The 17738-nt window shown below is 31.2% G+C and overlaps 1 pseudogene; it reads left to right on the top strand.

Annotated features, from left to right (window-relative positions):
* Positions 1-4702: 4702 nt before the first annotated feature.
* On the top strand, positions 4703-16326 carry LOC105110953 (7-deoxyloganetin glucosyltransferase-like; annotated as a pseudogene).
* Positions 16327-17738: the final 1412 nt, after the last annotated feature.

The following is a 17738-nucleotide window of genomic DNA, read 5'->3' as shown; positions in this document are numbered from 1 at the left end:
TATGTATGTATGTATGTATGTATGTATGTATGTATGTATGTATGTATGTATGTATGTATGTATGTATGTATGTATGTATGTATGTATGTATGTATGTATGTATGTATGTATGTATGTATGTATGTATGTATGTATGTATGTATGTATTGTCCATGGACGATTTTGATTTTGATTTTGATTTGGATCCAGCCCTTTCAGATCAATAACGGGAAAAAAATAGGCCGAAGATTCAAGAAATTAATTTTACAGATAGTCTACAAATGGTCCCTTAGCTTAGATCCATTATAGCCCACCAACCCAGAGATCATAAAAACTTTGGCCCATAATAAATCATTTATTTTCTTTCTCTGACACTTGCTCAGTCCCTCTAACTTACGAAGGAGCAATACCAAGAGTGCGAAATGATTTTTATCTTTAAATAAAAAATTTAAGAAGTTTAAAGTAGAATATATTTTTAATGTCTATTACTCATTGTAAAATTAATTGGAAACAATTAATCATTACTTTTTTTTATCACAACAAAATTACTATTTTACTCATAAAAGCAAAAGGATATTAAGTTTTCAGTTATGGACTCTTTTGTTTTTTTAAAAAATTTCCTTATTAAAATTATGACCATCACTCTGTTTGAATATTTTTTTTTTATTTATTGTCATTTCCTTAATATATGTTTGTTAATTTTATGGTAGTGATTGAATTATTTATACTTCTTTGATAATTTACTAAAATAGTGAACATCAAGTCTAAATCTTAAGAAACAAACGAGAGTCATAGTCATACAAGTAAAAATTATTAATAATCTCTAAGGTCTTATCCTATCATATGAAGATTTGTATTGTAACCATCTAGGTAATGGTCAAATGGTAAAAATTTGGGATCAAAGGATTTGCTCCATCTGTGATCTCACGTTCGAGTTCTTGATTGCTCATATGATGGTCACTAGAAGTTTACATGGTCGTTAACTTCAGGGCCCATGAGATTAGTCGTAGTACACAAAAGCTAGCCCGAACATCCACGTTAATCTAAAAAAAAAAAATTTATATTGTTGATGATATATATTATATTATGTTACATTATCATAGATTTATATTGTTGATCATATATATTATATTATGTTACATTATCATCTCATTTTTCTTAAAGAATATGTCTTTATTATTAATAACGTACATATAATAATTCAGGCATATTTAATATCTAACTTTAAATTCACTTATCTACTAATTTACTTTTGATTTATCAGAACTTACATATAATGATAAGACAAATAAAATAGTATTTAAAATAATCATTTAAAATTAAATTTTTAGTATTTATTTCAATGATCTCTTTTTTAATTGAGAATACACTTTATAAATTAAGCTTTGAGCACTTTTTTATTACTCAAATAACAAATTAAAAATTATCTTTTCTTCTTTCATCACAATATTACAATATTATGTAGGAGATCTTTGTGTGAAAAAACCAATCTCTTATATGTTTGATATATTTTTCATAATATATTTTAACATATGTCCTAAATACAATATGTATGTGTATTCTATAACTTATGTAATTAGACATCAATAGCATTATTCTTAATAATAGAAACATTCATGAATATTATTTGGGTATGTGTTTAATCATAGTGACTTAACATGTTTATTAAAAACATCTTTAAATAGACCTTGTAAATGGATTCCCAACCATTTATTGCATACATATGCATTTTATGTTCATTTTTTTATGTGCAACCATGTCCATAACAAAATTATATTTTATATCTATATGCTTTTTTTTTTTCACGATACTTGGGTCTTTTATATTAAACTATTTTAATTTATTTTTAATTTTTTCATATTAAATTTTAGATGGATTTGTTACATATATATTATTTATTTATAAGAATGAAAATGACATGTACTTAGAAACCATAGTAAATATCCAAGATAAATAAAATAAACATATAAAAGGAGAGATTACTCAAGGTAACATATTTATAGTTGTATCTGTTTTTTTTTTCCTTGCTAGGAATATTAGATTCCTATTGTAGTCTTTAATTAATGTTCACAATCTTTTTAATTTATCAGTTAATATATTTCATTAAACATAGATATTTTTTCATTTCTTATTAACAAATTTAATTATGTCAAAATAACATTTATAATGTTGTGTTTTTTTTTCTTGAGTTTGAAATTAACTTGGAATCATATCCATGATATTGTGTGGACATGGTAACTAAACCACTATGTAACATTAGTAGTCTGTTTGGAAACATGAGCTAATTCATGTTTTTAAAAAATTTAAATTTTTTTGTTAAAAAATATTTTTTATATATTTTAGATTTTTTTGATGTACTATTCTTTAAAATAATTTTAAAATAATAAAAAATATAATTTTAATGTATCTCAACATGAAAAACACTTTAAAAAACAATCATAACTATATTTTCAAACATATTATAGGTTTCATTAATTAGTAATTTTTTTTGAATGACTTTAAAGAAACAAAAATTTAAAAAAACTTGTATAAATATAAAAAATGACTTGCACAATCTTCTAGATTGCATAAATAACTTAATTCTTCATCACTCTCACCTAATCCAACCTAAGGTATCGGAATTCAGAATGATAATGACATTTGGAATAGGATAACCATGTATATGATCCAAATCTACAAAATCCATTACTTGCCATACACACACACACACACACACATATATATATAGAAAGAGGAAGTTTTTCCATGTGTAAATTAAAAGGAATTTTCATGCCATCACTCTACAACCAGCATAAATTTCTACACAATCCGACCATATACTGTAGCCAAGTGAATCGTTAAATTTCTACATTTCACGCTAGCCGAACCCTCTCCCTGTAACAATGATGGTTTACACTTTCGTGGGCTACTTCGCAGCAGGTTTGGCTGTTCAGGTTCTTGTTGCAAAGATCTTGAAATTATGCTGGATTGTCCTGTGGAGGCCATATGCCTTGATTGAAAGCTTTGAAAAGCAAGGAATCAAAGGGCCATCCTACTCTATCCTCCACGGTACTCTTCCTGAAATGAAGACGTTTCTAAAAGCTGCGAATGAGATGATACAAACTGCCATGACATCGCTCAAAGAGTTCAGCCGCATTATAATAGATGATCCACTGAATATGGTCAGTTCATTTCTTCCTCCTCTTTGCTTCTCAGTTTTGCATGCTGCTGGGTATTTTAATATTGTTTGAGGGATTTTTCGCCACTCCTAAACAATGTTTCTTCATTTCAAAACCTATATATTTGTTATAGTTTTGATAATTACTCGAAGAATTACGTGAGTATGGATCAATTTTATTCATCCCTAAATGTTTCAACAGTGGGAGCTGTGCATCTATACATTTATATATATAATTCATTTGCACGTGCAAAAAGGTACTGTTAATAAAGCATCTATCCCGTACTGTTAAAGGTATAAAACAATATAAAAGATGAGAAGATAGAATCTAGACTCAACTATCTGATTCGATATGATATCAGAGCCTCAAAACCCCCCACAAGTAACCTGTAGCTACCACTTGACAAACCTCGAAAGACGGATTGCAAGCAAGGGGGGTGTTAAAACATCTGTCCCAGATCGAATAACTATAAAAACATAAAAGATTAAGAATAGACCAGTACCCATCACAAGGGTTAAGTCTTTTGGATGAAACCTGTGTATCTGAGCTGTTAATGATTGATAAAAAGTGATGGAAAATGGAGGCATTTGTTATGATGTATACAGGAGAGGTATTTTTGTTCTGGCGTGGGGTGCAACCAGCATTAAGGATAGCAGACCCTAAGTTAGCCAAGCAGATACTATCAGATAAGTCTGGTGCCTATGCGCAACCACAGTTCGACCACAGATTATTATCATTCGTAGGGAATGGAGTGGGTCAATTGAATGGACCAGACTGGGTTAGACGAGATTGAGAAATTACAATAGGTGAGGACAGGAAAGGCAGAACCAATGAGATCACGATACAATACAGGGAGCAATATGTTGTTGAGGTAAACTCGTATATGAGTTGTGAAGAAACATATCAAGAACTAGCTGTGTAGCTGCTCTTTTCTCGACAGGCAATATTTTCATCAATTTACTTTTGGATTCACCCCCTTTTAATGGCCGAAGATTGAGAAATTATTATAATTTTATTTTATTAGAGTAAAAACTAAAAGAGCCAAGGTTTTCCTTTAGCAATTTTTGATGTTCATTGCAAAGGTTGCGGCACCAAAAATTCAATACAAATTTGGATAGTGTCTGTAGAACATGTTGTTAGCAAACAATGCCGAAATGAAATTCCACGAGAAAAATCATTGAGAACAAAAACATGTGTATGGTGGCTGTTCAGTCATTGAACATTGAATTATATATGTCCATTCAATTTAAATTTAGTACTTTAGATTCTAATGTTCTAATCCCGAATTTAATTTTGGTATACTATGAAGGCATATCCTCCTCACATCTCACTCCAATCTGTTTCCGGCCTTTCTAATGTGAAACGTTTTTGACATACGGCAGGCTGACATTCATAGACAACCACAAATTTTTTCCCGTTATCAAAGTACTGATATATAAGCCAATAATTTCCATGGCCCGCATCGGTCTGGAATAATGAATTTAATTAGATTAAAATAAAAGGAGAAGATAAAATCCATGTTGTACCTCTACTGGGCTGCTATTTTATGTATAGAGTCTCGTTGATAAGAAAATGTATCCTGTGCAAAGTGTGAGCTTCACTTTGACGGGCGATTGTAGCCAAACAATTACTCTAAAGAAAGAGTCAGAGAAGGAAGGAAAGAGCTAGAGACATGTTTCCCAAATTTTTAGCTGACATGCCTCATGTAATTTGTATTCCCTGTCCAGCTCAAAGCCATGTAAAGGCAGTGCTTAAACTAGCAAAACTACTGCATTACCGATGTTTTCACATAACCTTTGTGAACACAGAGTTCAACCACAGACGCTTGCTTAACTCTAGAGGTCCTTATTCCCTGAGTGGCTTGCCCGATTTTCGGTTCGAATCTATCCCAGATGGCCTCCCTCCTTCAGATGAGAATGCTACCCAAGATGGACCAGCAATTTTGGAGGCTTGCAAGAAGAACTTGCTAGCTCCATTTAATGAATTGCTTGCCTAGCTAAATGATACAGCATCCTCTGATGTTCCTCAAGTGACTTGCATTGTATCTGATGGGATTTTGCCAGCTGCCATCACTGCTGCTCAGAGGCATGGAATTCCTGTTGCCCTGTTCTTTTCTCTCTCTGCTTGCGGTTTCATGGGGCTTAAGCAATATAAAGAGCTCAAAGAAAGAGGACTGTTTCCATTAAAAGGTAAGTACAAGAATTGGAATTGAAATCACAACTTCATTACGATTTTCCTTTGTTTCATTTGGGATTATAAATATCCTAGTAGTTCATGTGCTGCATCATCGTAGCCGCCATCCATGGAAATAAATAGATTCCTACATGAACTGAGTTCTTACGAGACTAAAACTTTCTGATTGAATGGTACAGTATCCTGGTAGTTGATGCTGGATCTTGTTATATATAGTGCACGAACCAGATCCGTGGTTATAATTCCAGAGTAGCCCTTCGGCTGCGTAACCTGAAATTTTAGTTCAAGCTAGGGAACCTCTCTTCTCTTCTGATTTTACGCTACTTCCTCTTCTGTTGTTGTATTCATTTACTAGCCCATAACTGGTAAGCCAAATATCCATTTAATTTTTGTTCGCAGAATGGCTATTTGGATCAAGTACTAGACTGGATTCCAGGAATGAAAGATATACGGTTAAGGGATCTTCCAAATTTTCTTCGTACAACAGATCCAGATGATCATTGTTTCAACTTCTGCATGGAATGTGCTGAGAGAGCATCTGAAGTTCCTGCAGTGATTTTCCATACTTTAGATGCTTTGGAGAAAGAAGTCTTGAGTGCTCTTTACTCAATGTTTCCTCGTGTCTACACGATCGGTCCACTTCAATTACTTCTCAATCAAATGAAAGAAGATGATCTAGATTCTATTGGATATAATCTATGGAAAGAAGAGGTTGAGTGTCTCCAATGGCTTGATTCCAAGAAACCAAACTCCGTAATTTATGTGAATTTTGGGAGCGTAGCGGTCGCTACAAAGCAGCAGCTGATTGAATTGTGAATGGGAGTTGCTAAAAGTGGTCACCCATTTTTATGGATTATAAGGCCTGACATGGTCACAGGCGACTCCGCCATATTGCCACCGGAATTTACTGACTAGACTCAAGACAGGATTTATTTCTAACTGGTGTCCACAAGAGGAAGTTCTCAACCACCCGTCAATAGGAGGTTTCCTAACACATAGTGGATGGAATTCAACAGCTGAGAGCATATCTTCTGGGGTGCCCATGCTTTGTTTGCCATTCTTTGCTGATCAACAAACAAACTGTAGGTACACTTGCAATGAGTGGGGCATTGGAATGGAGATTGATAGCAATGCGGAAAGAGATAAAGTGGAGAAGCTTGTGCGAGAGTTGATGGAAGGAGAGAAAGGTAGGGAGGTAAAGAAAAAAGTCATGGAGTGGAAAAAATTAGCGGAGGAAGCCGCTGGTCCAAGTGGTTCATCATCTATGAATTTAGACGAGTTGGTGAAGGGAGTGCTTTTGCCATGAAAAATGTAAATCCTAGAAATCTGGAATGTTTCCTCTGTTTTCTGTCTTGTTTCAGGGTTCCATGAAATATATATGTATATATTGTCCATGGACGATTTTGATTTTAATTTGGATCCAATCCTATTAAAGTTATATCATTTGATATTTTATAAAATATAATTTATTTATAATTAAATTTGAATCGATATTGTAACAATCCTTCAACCAAAAAAAATAACAATCTCATATCAATTGAAAAACAAAATAACTAAATTTTTCTCTCTCTCAATTCCTCCTTCCTTCACTTGATTCTTTCTTAGATTAGTATTTTATAAATTAGACTTTATAAGTTTACAAGGTTATTCTCTCACTTTTTTTATTTTTTTTCCTTGGATTTTTTTATGTTTTTGCCTTACTTGTCTCTCTTTCTCTCTTGCCTTTTCTTTTCTTTCTTTTTCTATTTTTTTTCTGCCTAGTCAACAACATATAAAAGGAAGGACGAACTAATTTATTTTATTTTTTAATGACAAATAATCATTTTACCCTTAATGAGTAGCTTTGCTTGTATTTGATGTTTTTTTTCTGTTAACACTACCAAACTCTATTCATTCTAAAATTTTAACCAAATTTTATTCAATATGTTTTAAGATCTCTCATAAAATTTTGGCTCAATCTGATGGTCAGATTGAAAATTACACCCAATAACGTAAAACTTGTCAAATTATGATTTTTCATCAAATTTTTTAATTTCTCCAAAAATTATGAAATTTTAACCCATACTAAAGCATCATATTAGAAGGCTTCATGTAAATGTTTAGAATTTTTTGATATCTCAATTGAGAATTACAAATTTCTTTACATAAAACTAGTAAAAACATATTTAAAATCTTGACCTCGGCTAAAGCCCACCCGAGCCCATACATGCCTCCGCCCTTGCCCATGACCAAATTTCTCTTTGTAATGTTTGCGCAACAAATTTCTTGACTCCTTCTCTGGACTTTGTTCAGTTCATATCAAGATTTCTTTATATTAGTTTAATTCTTTAATTATTTAGAACTTTATATTCATATATATATAAAAAAACTTGTGATTCAACATTATTAAGCAAAACAAAAGTAAAGAGAATAAGTAAAAGAGCTTAAAGAGAAACATATAATAAAAATATATTTTTCTCTCAATCTTCTTTTTGTTCTTAAGTTTAAGATAAAGGATTATGCAAAAATGAATACTCTATTTGAGTGTGAAGTGAAGATGTCTAAGAATGATGAAGATAAAAAGATAAACTCTATAAAATTCAAAATATTAGTTGAGAGTTTAAGATATTTGACATCCACTTGTTCGAATATTATTTTTAGAGTAGGACTTATGAGTTGAATTTGGCTTATGTTATGGATATTTTAATAGCTTTAATCATATGGGCTATAGTAATAGTGATTGGGTTGGAGATATGAATGATAGAAAATGCACAAGTTTTTTTTTTATATATATATATATATGGGAGACATGGCATTCACATAAAGTTCAAAGAAGCAATCTATAATCATTTTATCAACATGTGTTTGTCATTTTATATAACTAAGGAGATTATTGAAGGAATTGTGAATACCACAAGAGAATTCTATTGAAATTTATATATGCAACTCCTCAATTATTGCATTAGCAACCAATTCAGTAATTCATGATAGAAGTAAGCATACAGACATAAGATTTCATCACCTATGAGATTGCTTTACAAATAAGAAAGTTAAAGTTAAGTATGTGAAGACACAAGATTAAGTTGCAGATATATTCACAAATCCACTCAAATATAATGTTTTTATCAATATGAGAGATGTGTTGGGAGTTATGAAGAAATCAAGTTTAAGGGGGATGTTGAAAATAAGCTAGATTTCATTTATAAAAAATAGAGGAACCGATATATCGGTTGAAAACCGGTTGATCGGCTTGAATAAGTTGAATTGGTCAACTAGTTAAGTTGGCAGAATACAATTCTTATTTAGATTATAATTTCCTTGTTTTAATTTAATTTTTTAATTGTCTATGACTTTATGCCTATAAAAAGGCTTGTAATTCAACATTATGAATAGGTACAAAAAGAAAAAGAATAGCTAAAAGAGCTTAAAGAGAAACACTTAATAAAAGTATATCTTTCTCTTAATCTTTTTTTTATTCTTGAGTTGTTGACTTTGTATTACTATTTTTGACAAAGTGACTATAGATTACTTCTTCAAACTCCATGTGAATGATGTGTCTTTAACGTGGAAAACAAAACTTGTAATGTTTTTTCTATCATTCATATCTCTATCCCAATCACTATTATTATCACTATAACCTACAAGTTCAAAGTTATTAGAATAACTATATAATAAGCCAAAATCAACAGTACTTTTGATATACTGAAGAATTCATTTTAAAGCTTTGAAGTGTATCATAACAAGTGTCTCCACAAACCTACTCATAAGTCCTACTCTAAAAAAAATATTTGGACGAGTGTATGTCAAATATCTCAAACTCCTAACTAAGCTTTTAAATGTTATAGAGTTTATCTCCACCCCTTTATCATTCTTTGACATCTTTAATCCATACTCAACTTAAGTATTCACTTTCATAAAATCCTCCATCTTGAACTTTTTTTGAACCTCCCTTACAAACTTCTCTTGATTCATAAAAATTTTATTTTCCTCCTTGTTTGATTTCAATTCCTAAGTACGACATGGAACCAATATTTGTTATCTCAAACTCAAGAACAAGAACAAGAACTAGACAATATTTGTTATCTTCTGCCAGCTAACTGCTCTCGCAGCCACCACATGACACTTCGTCCACACTAACCAAAACAGGTGCATCTTAGTGTGTCTCAGTCCTCTACTCCCATGCATTCTGCTCAGTCCCCTGCTTCCGTGTGTTCTACTTCTCCTGTATGAACCTCTTATGTTTAAAGACGCCACTCAGCATTCGGCATGGCAGCAAACTGTGCAAGATGAGATTTGGGCTTTGCAATCTAATGGTACGTGGACTCTAGTTCCTTACTCTTCCTCTATGAATGTTGTTGGCAGTCACTGGGTTTATAAAATCAAGTGGCGAGCGGATGGTAGTTTTGACAAGTATAAAGCCTGTTTTGTTGCCAAAGGGTTCACTCAATAAAAAGGAATATACTATCTTAAGACTTTCAGTTCAGTTGTTAAGCCTACAATTACGAGGTTAGTACTTACTATTGTTATGTCCCATGGGTGGTTTATTCATCAACTTAATGTTCACAATGCTTTCTTGGATAGGATCCTTCTAGAAGAGGTGTATATGGAGCAACCACCTGGTTCTTCTCACCCTACTTTACCATCTCATTTTTGTCACCTGCATAAATCTATCTATGATTTAAAATAGGCTCCCTGGACATGGTATACCAAACTTAGTGACTATTTTATTTCTCTTAGTTCTCGTGCCTCTTATGTTGATCCTTCTTTGTTTATTTACTTTAATGGCCATGCTCTCATTTACTTGCTTGTGTATGTGGATGACCTTCTTCTTATTGGGAACAATTCCACTCTATTGCGCCACTTAATTACTTTACTGAATTCAAAATTCAAAATCAAGGATTTAGGCTATGTGTATTATTTCCTGGGAATTGAAGTCACTAAGACTGTCATAGGACTTATGCTCTCACAACATAAATATACTCTTGATATCATTCAGAGAGCTAATATGTCTTCTTGTAAAGTTGTCGATATGCCTGCTTTATCCTCTTCTGAGCTATTGTTGTCCTCAGATACTCAATATTCTGATCCTACCCGTTATTGATAGATTGTTGGTGCCTTGCAGTATCTCACTTTTACTCGCCTGGATATTTGTTATGATGTTAATAAAGTATGTTAGTTTATGCACTCGCCTACCGATGGCCATTGGTTCCTTGTCAAAAGAATTGTCTGGTATCTTCAAGGAACGGAATCTTATGGTCTGCACATCACTCGGGGTTCCTATTTTTCCTTACATGATTTTACATATGCTAATTGGGCTGGTAGTCTTGATGACAGAAAATCCACTGATGGCTAATTGGTATATCTCAGCCGAACACCTATTTCTTGGAAGTCTGGAAAACAACGCACGACGGCTCATTCATCGACTGAACTAGAATATAAGGCTCTTACAGATGGTACTGCTGAGATTTTATGAATTCGAGCTCTGTTATCTAATCTTCATTTCTCCTCTAATCCTACGACTATCTTTTGGTGTGATAATTTGGGTGCTACCTACTTGTCTGTCAATCCTATCTTTCATACTTGCACTAAGCATATTGAAGTCAATTATCATTTTGTTCATGATCGAGTTGCTAAAAAAGACATTGAGGTTCAGTTCATCTCCTCCAAGGATCAGCTTGTTGATGTTCTTACCTCTTCCTCATATGTCCTTCATTTATTTTTAGTCCAAGCTTCATGTGGAATATTCACCTCCTTTGGTTTGAAGGGGTATATTATGAAATGTTTATTATGTATATTTATATTTATCTTGTATTTACTTTATATAGGATTCTGATCATGTGTAGTATACTACATGGTTAGTATTATGTACAACCTTATATATTTATATATACATGGGGAGAGCTAATTCATTCAATCACAGCCTCCAGAATATATTCCAAACACGTCTTCTCCGTTAACTTCAACTCAAGCTAAAAGTATTTTAAAAAACAATTAGAAGGAAGAACAACATTAATTTCGCGAGATTTTTCATGAAAAGAAGCGTGGCGTGTAGTGTTTGTGAAGGACTCAGTCAGCCGGAACCCCAATTCATTGAACCATTGGACGTAAATATGATGTTTTGTCCTTGGGGAAAATTAATACCAAGCAATCATTAGTTCAATATTTTTGCCGTGATTTCAACCCAGATGAAATGGCAATTTTGGTGAGAATATTCATGCCTTTATGACTTTGCCAATATGAAATGGCAATTTCTACCTTCTCATCAAATGCAATTGTATAAACTCCGTTTGATCATCAATTTGTCTTTGATTGTTTCACACCATAATAAACCGTAAAAAAATTGTTAATGAAAAATTAAATTTTATAATTTATTTTGATTTAATTTTTATAAAATTATCTTGATATTATATTTCAAGTTGTGGATATGATATATTAATTTGGGTTAATTTTAGTTATTTTTTGGATTTTATTTTTTAATTATTTTATTTTTAATTTTATCTTTTAATATATATATTGAGTTGTTTGGGAAATAAATTTTACATTTTGTTTTAATTTTCTTTATATAAAGTTATTATAGTCTTATATTTCAAGTTATCTATTTGATATGTTAACTCAGATTGATATAAATACATCTAATATTATCTTAAATTTATTTTTTTATTTTTAATATAAATATATCAAAATCATGAAAAATATTAAAAAAACATGAATTTAATATTTTTTTTTCAAGGTAAACAATATTTTAAAAAACACTTAGAAGCAAGAGCAACATTAATTTCACAAGACTTTTCATGAAAAGAAGCGTGGCGTGTAGTGTTCGTGAAGATTCAGTCGGCAGGAACCCAAATTCATTGAACCATTGGACGTAAATATGATGTTTTGACCTTGAGGAAAATTAATACCAAGCAATCATTAGTTCGATATTTTTGCCGTAATTTCAACCCAGATGAAATGGCAATTTTGGTGAGAATATTCATGCCTTCATGACTTTGCCAAGATGAAATGGCAATTTCAACCTTCTTATCAAGTGCAATTGTATAAACTCCGTTTGATCATTAATTTGTCTTTGATTGTTTCACGCCATAATAGACTGGAAGACAGTGTGCGGTCGCCATCTGATTCATGTATCCGAGTACAATCTCGACAAATACGTCCAAGCAGCGAGGTGAATCAGCACAGTCTCCTGCAAAGATAATAATTGACAGCCCTGATTCTTGACCAAAAAAAACTTGAGATGTTGATGGTGTTGTGATTGGAAACAATGAACCTCTCTTCGCTTCTACGAAGAAGATGAAATTGATGATCTGTCCTCCTCCTTTCTTGTATAATGGACAGCATAGTTATAAAATCTTAACTCAGTGGTTTTATTCGATGACCCGTTAACTCGGAGTTCAGCCGGGGCTAAGTTTGGTTTTGAATTGTTGAAGAAGTTGATCGATGAAACTTGAGTGATTTATAAGAATTTGCGGCATAAACAATCTAGTCAATGTTTTATTAAATTTATATCCAAAAAAAAACAACGTTATTTTAATTTATTTATTTTTAATAAAACAATATGATTTTAATAAAATTTAATAAATTTGAGTTAAATCATCTTTAAAAGATTTTCTTATTTTTTAAAAATCATGTTTTGTCATAAAAATCATGTATGTTATGTTAGTTTAATACGTTATGTAATTAATCAATTGGTTGGTCACATGTGATATTATTATATTTATGTAAATATATATTTATTATTAATTATAAAGACTTAATTTATCAATGGAATAGAATAAAAATAAAGTCAATATAATAAAAATATTTTGCAAATAAAATTATAAAATTGTTACAATTATAGAATTTCTATTGTACCAAAACATTATTCTTAAAATATTCATAGTCGATACTTTTTTAAATACTAGATATTCATTAAAGTTGTAAGATTGGTATCTATTATATTCTTTCATTCATAAAAAAAAAGCAATTGATCTTATAAATTGAGGTATAAAAAATATTTAAAACTAATATTGAGATACTTGTTATAAAACATGTACAGTGAACTAAACTATATGAGAATTTTATATGAAGAAATCGCATATATTTATAGAAAAACTTATATGACAGTTGTTTAAGTGATTCCTAGATTTAATATCACTAAGTGATCTTATATAACAGATGTTATGCTTTGATCATATTACATGTTAGCTTAATCAAGGTAATGAAAAGACAAACATTAAGTATATCAAGAATTATATAAAGATATGTGAGTGATCAAGAGATGATTCATCATCCTGAATGAATTAAAAAAAATATTTGATATATGATTAAGTAGTATTAACTGAGAAATATTTGGTAAAAGTAAAATAAGATTTGAAAAAAGTTTTTATTCTTATTTAAATTAATTATTTTTAAAAGATAAAAAGATTATATTATTTTAATATATTTATAAATAAAAAATATTTTAAAAAATAATTATTGCCATATTCTCGAGCATTAATCACAATCTCTTGCAGAGATAATAATTGACAGCCTGATTCTTGACAAAAATAAAAAATAAAACTTGAGATGTTGAAGGTGTGATGATTGGACACAGTGAACCTCTCTTTCTCCTGGGAAAAAGATGAAATTGATCTGTCCTCCTTCGTTCTTTTATAATAGACAGCATAGTTATAAAATGTTAACTCAGTGGTTTCATCCTATGATACGTTAACTTGGAGTTCAGCCCTAGCTAAGTTTGGTTTTGAATGGTTGAAGAAGTTGATCGATCAAACTTAAATATCTTTATTGATAGCTTGTCATGTAATAAGAAAAATCACAAAAATTTTATGGTATTTAGATAAAAAATATAGCAATTATATGAACGTAAATAAATCAATATTCTCTAAATTAGATGAATTTTATCAAGATTTTGTGAAGTTTGATGAAGAATCTAAAGTTTTTATTATAGAAAAAAGGGATGATAATAATCCAAACCAAAAAAACTATTGTCTATACCATCTCCGATGATTTCTTCGATCTAGAATTGAAAACAAATTTGTTTAGCATTTGTCAGCTTCAAGAGAACGAGTATGAAGTTTATATAAAAAACAAAATATGTATACATGAGCATGACAATTTGGGCTTAGTTGCAAAAATGGGTGTGGTTGATAAATTATTGACTATTTTTATCATGCATTGAATTTGGGCTTAGACAACACGAAAATTCTCCCGTTATCCACTGGATACAAAAGCCAATAAATTCCATGGCCGGCATCAGTCTAGAATAATGATTTTAATTAGATTAAAATTAAAAGAGAAGATAAAAGGTAAGAACAAGAATTGGAATTGAAATCACAACTTCATTATGATTTTCTCTTATTTCATTTGGGCATTAGATAAATATCCTAGTAGTTCATGTGCTGCATCATCGTAGCCGCCATCCGAGGAAATAAATAGATTCCTACATGAACTGAGTTCTTATGGGACTAAAACTTTCTGATTGAATGGTACAATATCCTGGTAGTTTATGCTACATCATGGTATAGTACATGTACCAGATCCGTGGTTATAATTCCAGAGTAGCCCTTCGGCTGCGGCACCTGAAATTTGATTTCAAGCTAGGGAACCTTTCTTCTCTTCTGATTTTACGCTCATTCCTCATCTGCTGTTGTCTTCATTTACTAGTCCATAACTGGTATGCTACATGTGCATTTAATTTTTGTTCGCAGACGAGAGCTTTTTAACAAATGGCTATTTGGATCAAGTACTAGACTGGATTCCAGGAATGAAAGATATACGATTGAGGGATCTTCCAAGTTTTCTTCGTACAACAGATCCAGATGATTATTTTTTCAACTTCTGCATGGAATGTGCTGAGAGAGCTTCTGAAGGTTCTGCAGTGATTTTCCATACTTTTGATGCTTTGGAGAAAGAAGTCTTGAGTGCTCTTTACTCAATGTTTCCTCGTGTCTACACGATCGGTCCACTTCAATTACTTCTCAATCAAATGAAAGAAGATGATCTAGATTCTATTGGATATAATCTATGGAAAGAAGAGGTTGAGTGTCTCCAATGGCTTGATTCCAAGAAACCAAACTCCGTAATTTATGTGAATTTTGGGAGCGTAGCGGTCGCTACAAAGCAGCAGCTGATTGAATTGTGAATGGGAGTTGCTAAAAGTGGTCACCCATTTTTATGGATTATAAGGCCTGACATGGTCACAGGCGACTCCGCCATATTGCCACCGGAATTCACTGACGAGACTAAAGACAGAGGATTTATTTCTAACTGGTGTCCACAAGAGGAAGTTCTCAACCACCCATCAATAGGAGGTTTCCTGACACATAGTGGATGGAATTCAACAGCTGAGAGCATATCTTCTGGGGTGCCCATGCTTTGTTTGCCGTTCTTTGGTGATCAACAAACAAACTGTAGGTACACTTGCAATGAGTGGGGCATTGGAATGGAGATTGATAGCAATGCGGAAAGAGATAAAGTGGAGAAGCTTGTGCGAGAGTTGATGGAAGGAGAGAAAGGCAGGGAGGTAAAGAAAAAAGTCATGGAGTGGAAAATATTAGCAGAGGAAGCCGCTGGTCCAAGTGGCTCATCATCCATGAATTTAGACGAGTTGGTGAAGGCAGTGCTTTTGCCACGAAAAAAAAAAATAAATTCCAAGGCCTAGAGCATTCCCAGTAGAAATTCATAATAAAAGAGAAACTAACACGCAATGCAATTGAATTGAAGTCCTGTTGAAATCTTCATCCTAATTGCTCGTTTCTCCCCTCGCATGGGCTGTGAGACTTTTCTCACATATCTTGCGGGAAGCTAATCACATGGCTGATAGAAAAATAAGAGGATGTCTTTTCTCACATTCTATAGCGAATCACTTTGATTTATACTTAGCCGGCTTAGCAGTCTACATGTTGGCAGGTTGGAAGTTAGAATGATAAACCTGGTTGGACTTGCTGCTGTGCAGCCCCCCAAACAGCTGAAAACTCTCGACACAAATAATGTATTATTTTAAATTTCTCCTCTTTGGAATGGAATTGCAAGTCAAATGAGCTGGCCAATGATTTATTTTGTATTATTTTTAAAGATTTAATTCCATTTAAAATGCAATTATTAACACTAAAAATATTGTAAATCAATTATTTTAAATTAAATTACAACTTAAAAATAAAATTGACAAAATATAAAATGAACCTCTTAAATAATTTATTATTTATTTCTTCATAAAATATCTAAGTCAATATTTCGATCTAAATTTCAATAATTTACAAATAAATATAATTTTATAAAATCTATAAAAAACTATAATATATATAAATCATAAATTCATATAACATTTGTTTCAGAAAAAATAATAAAACAAGAAAATACCTAAATAAAATACATAGACTATAAAAATAAGCAAAAAAAAATAATATTTTAAAATTATATTTAAATTAAAAAAAAATTAATTACATAAAACGAAAAATTTTCGATAAAAATTCAATAAAAACACGAATTCTGACAATCTTTTGCTGGGAAAGTGATCTTTGAGTCGCAACAAAAAAGTTTGTCTAATTACTTAAAAAAATTGATACTGACGCCATTTTAGATTGAGTCATCATGGTGAACATAATACAGTAATGTATTATAGTACAGGTTTAATACAGCTTGAGGATCTACTGCAATGTAAATGATTGTTTTGCTCCATGATTTAAAAAAAAAAAAAACACTAAAAGTCATTGATGTTTCCTAAATATATTTCTCTGTTCATTGTGAAATGACATTTTCACCTTTAAACAAAACATTTAAAAAGTTTGTAATTCAAAGTAGAATGGTTTTTTTTTAATGGTGAGAAAAATTAATCATAATATCTTTGTTATCACAACAAAATTGCTATTTTGCCCATAAAAGCAAAAAAATATTACCGCAATATTTTTGCATTCATTAATTTTATACTAGTTATTGAATTATTCATAATTCTGTAATAATATACGATACGACTAAAAGATTGATGTCTTCTTCCAAGTGTAGGAGTGTCGAAATAATAAATAACCCGACAAAATTGGAATCGAACTATAAGGAGATTAATTATATAAATTATAAATAATAATAATGGTTGTAGTAGTAGTAAACAACAACAACAAAAACAATAATAATAATAAGATTGATGTCTAATTTTTGCATTCACTAAAAGAATATTTTTGCATTCACTAATTTTATAGTAGTGATTGAATTATTCATAATTCTTTAATAATATATGATACGACTAAAAAATTGATGTCTTCTCCCAAGTGTAAGAGTGTTGAAGTAATAAATAACTCGATAAAATCGGAATCAAACTATAAGGAGATTAATTATATAAATTAATTAAATTCCTTTCATAACATAGGTGTTGGTTATACCATACGGTTGGACTATGAAAATATAAAGTATTTGTTGTACCAAGGGTTATACAATATAAATCTAAATTAACCATTTAAT

The sequence above is a fragment of the Populus euphratica genome, unplaced genomic scaffold (genome assembly GCF_000495115.2).
Source record: "Populus euphratica unplaced genomic scaffold, PopEup_1.0 scaffold270.1, whole genome shotgun sequence".
In the NCBI taxonomy this organism is placed as follows: domain Eukaryota; kingdom Viridiplantae; phylum Streptophyta; class Magnoliopsida; order Malpighiales; family Salicaceae; genus Populus; species Populus euphratica.
This window is presented reverse-complemented; position numbering and strand designations above follow the sequence as displayed.